This window comes from Vanessa cardui, chromosome 16 (assembly GCF_905220365.1).
Source record: "Vanessa cardui chromosome 16, ilVanCard2.1, whole genome shotgun sequence".
Classification (NCBI taxonomy): Eukaryota; Metazoa; Arthropoda; class Insecta; order Lepidoptera; family Nymphalidae; genus Vanessa; species Vanessa cardui.
This window is the reverse complement of record NC_061138.1, coordinates 11,870,371-11,880,768: the sequence shown is the minus strand read 5'-3', so window position 1 is coordinate 11,880,768 and position 10,398 is coordinate 11,870,371. Positions and strand designations below refer to the sequence as shown.

Genomic DNA, 10,398 nt, shown 5'->3' with positions numbered 1-10,398 from the left:
CAGATACGCCAAAATAACTTGAAACATACTTTATTCAATGATGATCGTCTTTCAAAAACATGTGACGTCAGCTTTACAGAGAATATGTTTTGTTATTTCAAAATTAACTTTTTAGTTACCTTCACTTTTATTTTTAGAATTGTAACATATATAACATATAATAAATAGTTACATAGTCGATTAGTCAAAATATAAAAACCGTTAAGACGAATGACTTTGCATTAAATGACATCACAAGATTTCAATATGGCTTCTAACAAGAGCTAGTGATGTCAAAGAGGAACCACTTTTTTTTTTAATTACATATATAACCTTTTTTTAATTACGTCATCAATTGCACCCTAATACCAACCTATTCCAATTTTAAAAGTCTAAAATAAGTCTCATTTAAGTTAAATAAAATTTTGCATCACAACTTGCTATTCACATCTTAAAGGTTACTGTGAATACGATTAAGAAATGGCCCAAATATATAATAGTCTTATATTATTTTCGATTAAAAAAATAAATATCGATAATTCTATACAATTACATTAGTCAGGCCCATCCCTAGAGCTTTAACGCTTGAAAAACTATCTCTTCTAGACATAAGATGTGTAGCGTTCATATATGTTGAAGTATAATGAGCAGAAGATTCCTTTATTACACGATTGTCCAAAAATCTATTATAATGGTTTCCGTGTACATGTTTATATAGTATATTCCAACCACAAATAGACAGAAAAGCAATTAAACAAAATCTGACAGTAAATTTATGCAATATCATTTGTCGAGAGCTTGATTAATCTATGACATTGATTATGGATTTTGAACATCAATGAAAATGTCTGATGTTTGGACGCAAAATTAAAGTGGATATAAACAGTTATGTCCAAATGTGTTTAAACAAAAACTCTTAAGGGCTTAGACCTAACGTTTGTGTCTTTATTTCTTATTCGATTGGAATATACTATGTGTGAGTTACAGTATTTGAACATAAGTTTTATCATTCGCTCAGGGCAGTCGTGTTATTCCATATATTTTTTTTCATATAGGTCAGACTAATGCCCATTAGTCTGACCAGATCCCAGCCGCTTTGACTTTAGAAACTTATCGCAAGGATTCCAATGATTTCCCATACACAACTAGATACAATTTAACGTTAATTTAATTCTAAATATGTTTAAAATGTTTTCGATTGTACATAAACTTAATTGTACTGCGTTTCTGGTCTAAACCAAATACTAACATAGACGTGGACAGTTCACATTATATCGCTGAATAGAAGCGTAATTTCTCTCAGTTGTAAAAACATCGATTATTTTATCGTTTCTATACAAAAATATTTTAAAAAGATTTAATTTTATATATTATTAAAGAGATTCGAAGTGCAAATCCAAAAAAATGACATTGTATATTTTTACAACTGAGTCACAAAGAGTATAATCAACTCAGTATAGGTTAAATAATTATATTTAATAAATTATCTTATAAATAGCAGCGTTTAGAGAAATAAATGAATACAAAAGTTGAGGTGTCTTCGACAGGAACGTGTGGGCTAGCATCATGTCGGGTCCAGCGTTGAGCTCAGGGTCCGTAACCGCTCCAGGCCCGATAGGAGCTCCCTGTAATGTTTATAACATTGGAGAATTAATAACATAATCTCTCATCTCAACTGGTTTTAGAATGTGTTGTATCTCCTACTATACTATGGTAATTAACTGAATCAGGACATTAATATTGATTTTTATTTTTTTCCTATTTTAACGATGAATTTGAAATGTTAACCAGTTTCTGATGTAGTAAAACGTTTCATGGCTTTCTTATTGATATATTCTCGGCTTGAGTAGTGGTAACATGGTAACATTAATCTTGGTTTTGTTGATAGTGTAAATTAGTTATAAAACCCATATAAACTCATGGGTGGCGATTTCAACAAATCATTCAAATCAATATAGACTTAATTCGTCTAAAGCTTTAAGCTTAAAGGCTTTAAGAAGTACCATTTAATCAGCATTTTACAAAACCATATTGAGTGAAGCTTTAATTACTTTTATGATGCATATAATATAGAGGAGTCGAGATGGCCCAGTGGTTAGAACGCGTGCATCTTAACTGATGATTGCGGGTTCAAATCCAGGCAAGCACCGCTGATTCATGTGCTCAATTTATCTTTATAATTCATCTCGTGCTCAGCGGTGAAGGTAAACATCGTGAGGAAACCACGCACAAATTTCATAATCCACCAACCCGCATTGGAACAGCGTGGTGGAATATGTTCCAAAACCTTCTCCTCAAAGGGAGAGGAGGCCTTTAACCCAGCAGTGGGAATTTACAGGCTGTTGTTGTTGTAAGTATCAGCCCGTAAATTTCCCACTGCTGAGAAAGGCCTCCTCTTCCGTTAAGGAGAGGGTTTGGAACATATTCCACCACGCTGTTCCAATGCGGGTTGGTGGAATGCACATGTGGCAGAATTTCGATGAAATTAGACACATGCAGGTTTCCTCACGATGTTTTCCTTCACCGCCGAGCACGAGATGAATTATAAACACAAATTAAGCACATATATATAGCGGTGCTTGCCTGGATTTGAACTCACAATCATCGGTTAAGATGGACGCGTTCTAACCACTGGGCCATCTCAGCTCTTTCTAACCACTGGGCCATCTCAGCTCTTTTTTGTTGTATGTATATGATAATGCCTCCATGTAGCATTATGGACATGACATATTGCTCGTATGTATAGTCAGGTCGGTACCTGAGCGAGGTCTACATATTGCTCGTATGGTATAGTCAGGTCGGTACCTGAGCGAGGTCTACATATTGCTCGTATGGTATAGTCAGGTCGGTACCTGAGCGAGGTCTACATATTGCTCGTATGGTATAGTCAGGTCGGTACCTGAGCGAGGTCTACATATTGCTCGTATGGTATAGTCAGGTCGGTACCTGAGCGAGGTCTACATATTGCTCGTATGGTATAGTCAGGTCGGTACCTGAGCGAGGTCTACATATTGCTCGTATGGTATAGTCAGGTCGGTACCTGAGCGAGGTCTACATATTGCTCGTATGGTATAGTCAGGTCGGTACCTGAGCGAGGTCTACATATTGCTCGTATGGTATAGTCAGGTCGGTACCTGAGCGAGGTCTACATATTGCTCGTATGTATAGTCAGGTCGGTACCTGAGCGAGGTCTACATATTGCTCGTATGTATAGTCAGGTCGGTACCTGAGCGAGGTCTACATATTGCTCGTATGTATAGTCAGGTCGGTACCTGAGCGAGGTCTACATATTGCTCGTATGTATAGTCAGGTCGGTACCTGAGCGAGGTCTCAGCGCGGTGGCTGGCGCGGCGCAGGTCGGCCGCGACGCCGCACTGCGCGGCGCGCAGACCGCGCGCCTCCGCGCGGCTCGCCGACAGCTCCTCCTGCGGACACAACAGATGCACTATCGATAGCCCAGTGGAGACAACACTTTGACTATCGATATCGATGATATTTTCGATTTTTAGATAGATTTAGAATATTTATTTATTTATTTATTTGCGGTTTCATGCTCACACATACAATTAAACTTTAGTTTACATGAAATAAACCCTGCTAGGGCGTAGCAAATGTTAGAGAGACGGACGTTATATCACAATTTTATCTGTCAGATATTCCTCGAGGGTGTAATAGCATTTTTTTTTAAGAATTTCTTTTAACTTATTTGGGTAGCTTGGTTCATTTATATTTTGCTTAAATACGTCCAAATTTTAAATTATATTATAATAGTAAATTTACCCAAGATAGAAACTATGTTAAAAAAAGTTAAATCTTGTACAAGTAACAACAAAGTTAAAATCTATAATACTGAGTGCGTCAACCAATATTAGCACCATTGTTGCTGCTGTCAAGTTTTTATCACTGGTTATCGATAGTCCAAGACCATCGACAGTATTCACAAAACCCGATAGTACTATTACTATCTTTTACAGTTTTCGTGGTCAACTATCGATATTTAATTCATCGATAGTTCCGCAACACTACGGCTATGGAATTAGAAATTGGGTTACCTTTAGTCTTTTTATTTCATTTTTCAATTTGGAGACCGTCGTTTCCGCCTCGGACGCTCGGGCCTGAAATAAGGAAAGAGAAGCAATTAATTAATGATTCTAAAACTGCCTGACGTACTGTACTCTTGGCGGTCGTTCTAAGGACATTACTAGACGTTGCACTCACGTCTCTGACTAAACATTAAATAGCGGGCGATGGCACTCTTCTTTTACTTGGTGGTACGGCTTTGTGAAAGCACGTCTGGGTAGGTACCACCCACTCATCAGTTATTCTACCGCCAAATAACAGTACTCAGTATTGTTGTGTTCCGGTTTGAAGGGTGAGTGAGCCAGTGTAACAACAGGCACATGGGACATAACATCTTAGTTCCCAAGGTTGGTGGCACAATGACAATGTAAGGAATAGTTAGAATAGTAAATATTCCTTACAGCGTATTTTTTTTTTTATGGTATAGGTTGGCGGACGAGCATATGGGCCACCTGATAGTAAGTGGTCACCATCGCCCATAGACATTGACGCTGTAAGAAATATTAAGTATTCCTTGCATTATCTATGGGTGATGGTGACCACTTACCATCAGGTGGCCCATATGCTCGTCCGCCAACCTATACTATAAATTAGAAAAAAAACTCACGGCCGTGTCGAGCTGGCCGGCGTAGTCGCGGTCGGCGCGGCGAGCCTCGCCCAGCCGCGCGCGCAGCTGCGTCGCCACCTCGCGCGCCGCACGTGCGTCCTCCTCCGCGCGCGAGCGCCGACTGCGCTCCGCAAACAACTCCGCCCTGCAAGCAAACACCAGTGTCAGTAGATTCTATGTCATGTCTAGACTATACTTCTTGACGAAGGCTCTGCAACCTAAACTAAACTTCTTCGTCCCATTTATGACATCCTCCCTCCTAAAGTCCCTCGCCCTATAAATGTTGAATGTTTGTTGACGTTTGTGTTTAGTCCATTTTGTTCAATCTTATGTAAATATATCAAATTTAATAAAATTAAGTTGTGAATAGTCCAATTTTTCATATTTTATTACATATGTAGTTTAGAATACTAACTTTTTTTTTTTTTTTTTAATTATCCTTTTATTAACTCTTAATGTTTGTGTTGTTCTAGGTTAAGGATTAACAAGGAAATTAATACTACTATTCTTGACTTTAAAATTCAATTGAGTTTACTGTCTCAACCGCACCGATCAATCTCATTCGTGTCTTCTCCATCCTACGTGACATTGGCGAAATAATCTGTGCCCTGCCGGCACAACTGAAAGCCATTAAACTAAGAATTGAATAGACTATACTTGACGACCTCCGTGGTCGAGTGGTGTGTACACCGGTTTTCATACCGCCACTCTGAGGTCCCGGGTTCGATTCCCGGCCGAGTCGTTGTAGATTACCATAAGTTTTCTATGTTGTCTTGGGTCTGGGTGTTTGTGGTACCTTCGTTACTTCTGATTTTCCATAACACAAGTGCTTTAGCTACTTACATTGGGATCAGAGTAATGTATGTGATGTTGTCTCATATTTATTTATTTATTTATTTATACTCTTTGGAGCCAATAGAACATACAAAAAATTATCATTATCTTAGGAATTTAGGCGTCTATCTACACCTGTAACGCCCAGAGAAGTATGCAGGTCATAAATAAATATATGATCGTCAAAAGAATGATATTTTTACCTAGTGCGCTCCAATTCAGAGATAATCTGCTGCAGCTGCTCGTCTTGATGCTCTGGTTCTGGTGAAGTCCTGCCAGGATGCACCGGTAGGAAGTCTGGTAGCCTCATGGACTCTGCACCTTAAATTCGATAAAAATTGTTTTAGGAAAAAGGTTTTAAATAAATATAATTATTCTTGTACATAACATCTATAAGTCACTTATTACATACACAGAAACAAATAGGGTTTATATATTTATATCATATAGTGCCTATGTACTAGATTATATCAGTATTTAGTTTAAAAAATAAAAGTATTATTTTGACACTAATGGAACTCATGGCACATATATCTGGAGAAATTTAAATGATATAAAAAGTATTTATATGTCATTGATAATCATCAATATTTTAAAATGCAATTTGTGATGTACAGCATTAAACCAAGCACCACGACCACTGGCAAGCAGAGATGTCATATTCCTACATTGTTTGGTTTTTTATAATTTGAAAATTATATTGTAACCAAGGTTTATTTATATAAGTAATAAATAAGTGTACACTCACACATTTGTATGAATTAGCAATAGAGTGATTCATTGTCATAAACTAATTTGGTACAATAGCCTCTGCATTATAGAAACAATACAATATTTACAGTACCATTGTATTGTTTATAATAGTATATTATTATAGTCACTCTTTCTTAATGTTTAGTAAAAAGTATATGCATGTATTTCAACAATTTTTTTTCAAATTTGACTAATGGCAAAAGCTTATAACTAACTCATATGTAACATCTTTCTCCTCAAAAAGAAATATACCTTATAATTAATGATTTAATGTTTCTATAAAATCTTGTTGAACTTGGAATATCAGTCATGTAAATTAACTGTTACATGTAACTTAAGATAATAATTAAATTATTTAATAAACTATTAAGAAATAATAAACCACTAACCTGCATTAGGAGGCAAGTCCAATGGAAAACTATTTCTAGGAGACACATTCCTGCGATCAGCAGAGTTAACGGACTCAGTTAAATCCAAGCTGAGGTGTACAGGCAGGTCAAGCGGCACCGGCCCGGCCGCCTCTGCACCGGTGGGCAAGTCCAAAGGAATGTTACGAGTGGATGGACCAGAGTCTGCAGATGTGGAGGCTGCTCCCATGTAAGAATCAAAGTCATAACCTCTATTACCACCATATCCACTTTTATTCCTTCTTCCCAATGAAGCTGATGATCCAGCATTGAAATTAGTATTAAACGTGAAATCAGGTAAATTGTCCAAGTCGACGGATATAGGGCCATTAGAGTTCAGATAGGCTTGCTCCACTAATATGTGATCTTGCACAAAATCAGGTAACGACGGCATGCCTAAAGGCTCCGAAGCTAAGTTAGGCCTGTGAAAAAACGGCCCGTCGGAACTATCCGCGTAAAGATTATGCTTAGAATCGGTATTATCAACTACACTAAAAGGTATTTCTACGGAACTACTCGAAGACGTATTGTCACAGTTACGAAGGCTAATGCCATCACTTTGTTTATCTTTGGCTTGAATTTCACTTGAACGTATTTTGTCACGCCTCGAATCAGCGTGGATATCTATTTTTGTTGGAGAATGCTGCACTGTATTCGCGTAAACTTTCGGCCTGGCTCCCGTGTTTTCATATGTTGAATTCCCTGGCAGAGACAGGTCTCGCTTCAAAAAGTGCCGGAAAGAAAAAGGATTCTCTTCTTTGCGCACTGCACCAGTCGATTCTGTAAAAAGGAGAAACTGACTAAAGGAATGTCTTTTATTTAGAGAACAAAAAACAACTTCGCAAAACACATACTAGACGATGAACTTATAGGTTCAACAGGCTCCGCATCTCCATTTTCTTTAACATCATACTTGGCTTCTTCTATTCCTAAGTCGGGTTTAATGGCATTTTGTTGATTATCTTGCGAAGATTCCCCATTATTTGAACTTTCAGGTGCTTTTTTATCCGAAACACCGTCTTCGTCCTCCGCCATGATAATGAAAATGACAGTTTGTAAACCAGTTCAAGAATTGGCATTAACTTAAAAAACATGGCAACATTTTGAAAAAGCAAAAGGAAACAGATATTACTCAATCTCAGATTTTATGATATAAATATTAAAATTTTATAATGTTTTATTTATAATTTTCAGATGGCATTGATCTTATTAATTTGAATAGCATTTTTACTAACTCTGTACTAAGTGTAAGAGTAAGGAAGTTGAAGAGATTGTAAAACTGATTATATATATTTTATAAATTACATCATTTTAAAACTATACTTTCTATAAGTTTTAGGATTTGAATATTATAATATATTAAAACGCGTGAACCTTTATTGGTTATTGCGGGTAAATCTCATACAATATCACTGATTTGACATGTGCTTGAAGTGTTTACCATAGAATCCATAGATTAAGTATATACTTGGCGGTGAAAGAAAAGATCGAGAGGAATCAGCCATCAGGAAACCTTACCCCAACATTCGAACATTTACGGGCTACATATTACTATGTTGCTTTTATCATTAATCGCTATCTACTAGTACTTCATTTTACTATTAATAAGATAATAGCAAATAAAATAACATGTTTCTCTTGTATGTAGTCATATTTTTATATGCATACCTACTCGCAGAGTCAGATTTAAAGGTCTGGCCCCCGGGCCACAAAGCAGTGGGGGCCCTAGACAAACAGAAGCGTGAATACCCTAATAATCATATTGTTATGAATTAATTAGATTTTTTTTTATTTCAATCAGTCAGCTATGATTTATTTATTTTTATCGGTAACTTTTAAAATATTAAGTAGTAACATTATTATAATTTGGTATGGTATTAGTAACATTACTATATCTCTGTATTTGTTAACTCGCTGAAAACTGACGTGGCCCCCTTATGTGGAGGCCCCAGGGCAATTGCCCCGGTTGCCCTCCCTTAAATACGGCCCTGCCTACTCGAATGTAAAGATTGTAAAAATCATTAATTTCTTTGCATTAATTAATATTTTAAAAGTACCTACAAAATTATATTTTTACTGAAGCTGTTTTGTGTTTCCTTATTTCTGTAGTGTGTGTAGATTAAAAATAATGTCTATTAGGTACAATAAATACCTAATATTTTAATAGAACACTTAAATAATATTTTCGATGTCCGTTCGATGAGCGATGTATGAGTTCATTTTAGGTAGTTTTTGATATCAAAAGATTTACTCAATATTTTAGTTTAAAAAATGGGCAGATTACACAGAGTAAAATATTACAAACAGAAACACAAATGTATTCCATAAGGCTTGTTTATTTTTTTCATAAATGACAGATTGTGAGTCAAATATAATAGGATATTATTTAAAACAACACAAAATAAATTCGTTTCCAATAAATGCACAATAATAATAGACACTAGATTAAGTTTTACAATATAAAAATATTTAAATAGGTACATTAGGAGTCTGAGCATAGTTTAGCTTTTAAAGCATCACACATAGAAAAAATCCAAAATTATTATTTAGTTTATGACTTTTTTTTATTGTATTAAAATAAATACACAAAGCAGACTTCTAGAAACGAACGTGATTTTGCAGTACATAATTACATTTAATGTTTGGACTTATAAAAGGGATTAAAATATTATAATTAGTGTTGTTTAAATATCAGTAAATCGATATTGACGATTATACATTATAACATTTTTATTAATTAATTTAACAAATACAAATAAATATGGTATTATAATACATTTTCTTAATCTAAAACAAAAATATGATGAACCTCAAATGAACGAGTCTTCATAAGGCGTCACTCGTTGCAATGCAGTGCAAATACATATTTGCAGTCACAAAGATAATCAAAGTTCTTTTCAATAAAATTTATACAACACACAAAAATCTTAAAGAAATACTGTATCTATATTTCATTCTTATTACATGTAAAATATCAACAAGCGATAATTATCAATCGAAGAACAAAATTTTCGATGATTTTCAATTAAAAAAAAAGTATTGAAAATTTTTTATTGAATTGAACTTTACATGCAAAACGCCCACTTAATTGTAGGCTGTTTAATATAAAGTGACTAAAAATCAAAAATAATTGAATATTATTGATTTACATATGTTAAGAAATTTATAGCTGCTTTCATAATTATAGTGTAATTTATACATAATTTCATTTTTATTTTGCATGTGGTACGAATTACTAACAGGAATTCCCAACCTATTTGTAATGGCTGCTATAAATCAACTATTTTAAAAAATTAACAGGGTTATATTAAAAAAAAGTTGTGATATGACACTCAGTTGACTGTTGTTGCTTCCAAAGGGTTTTATAAGGATCAAATAACCTCTTTACATTGGTTGGGAAGTCCATGCATTTATGTACATTATTGAAAGGAATTGCCAAATCATATCATACATAATATATAATTTGGCACTGATGTCAATTTATTTTTTAAATATTACACTATTTTTTTTTACTTCTCATGGAACTGTAATGGCACAAGTAAAATACATCCTGACAAAAAAAGAAAACAATATAGGTAGCAATTACTCATAAAACTATAGGTGATTTAATATTTTATGAATCTTGGTAAAGTAGAAAATAACGAAAGAATATTAATTTAATTTTTAAATGTTATACAAAATCAGTCTTCAAGATGTCTAAAGGAAGATCAAATTACATAAAAAAATATATATTTTTTA

At 34.8% G+C, this 10,398-nt stretch overlaps 1 pseudogene; it reads right to left on the bottom strand.

Annotated features, from left to right (window-relative positions):
• Positions 1-297: 297 nt before the first annotated feature.
• Positions 298-7,721, bottom strand: LOC124536181 (annotated as a pseudogene).
• Between the last annotated feature and the right edge of the window lie 2,677 nt (positions 7,722-10,398).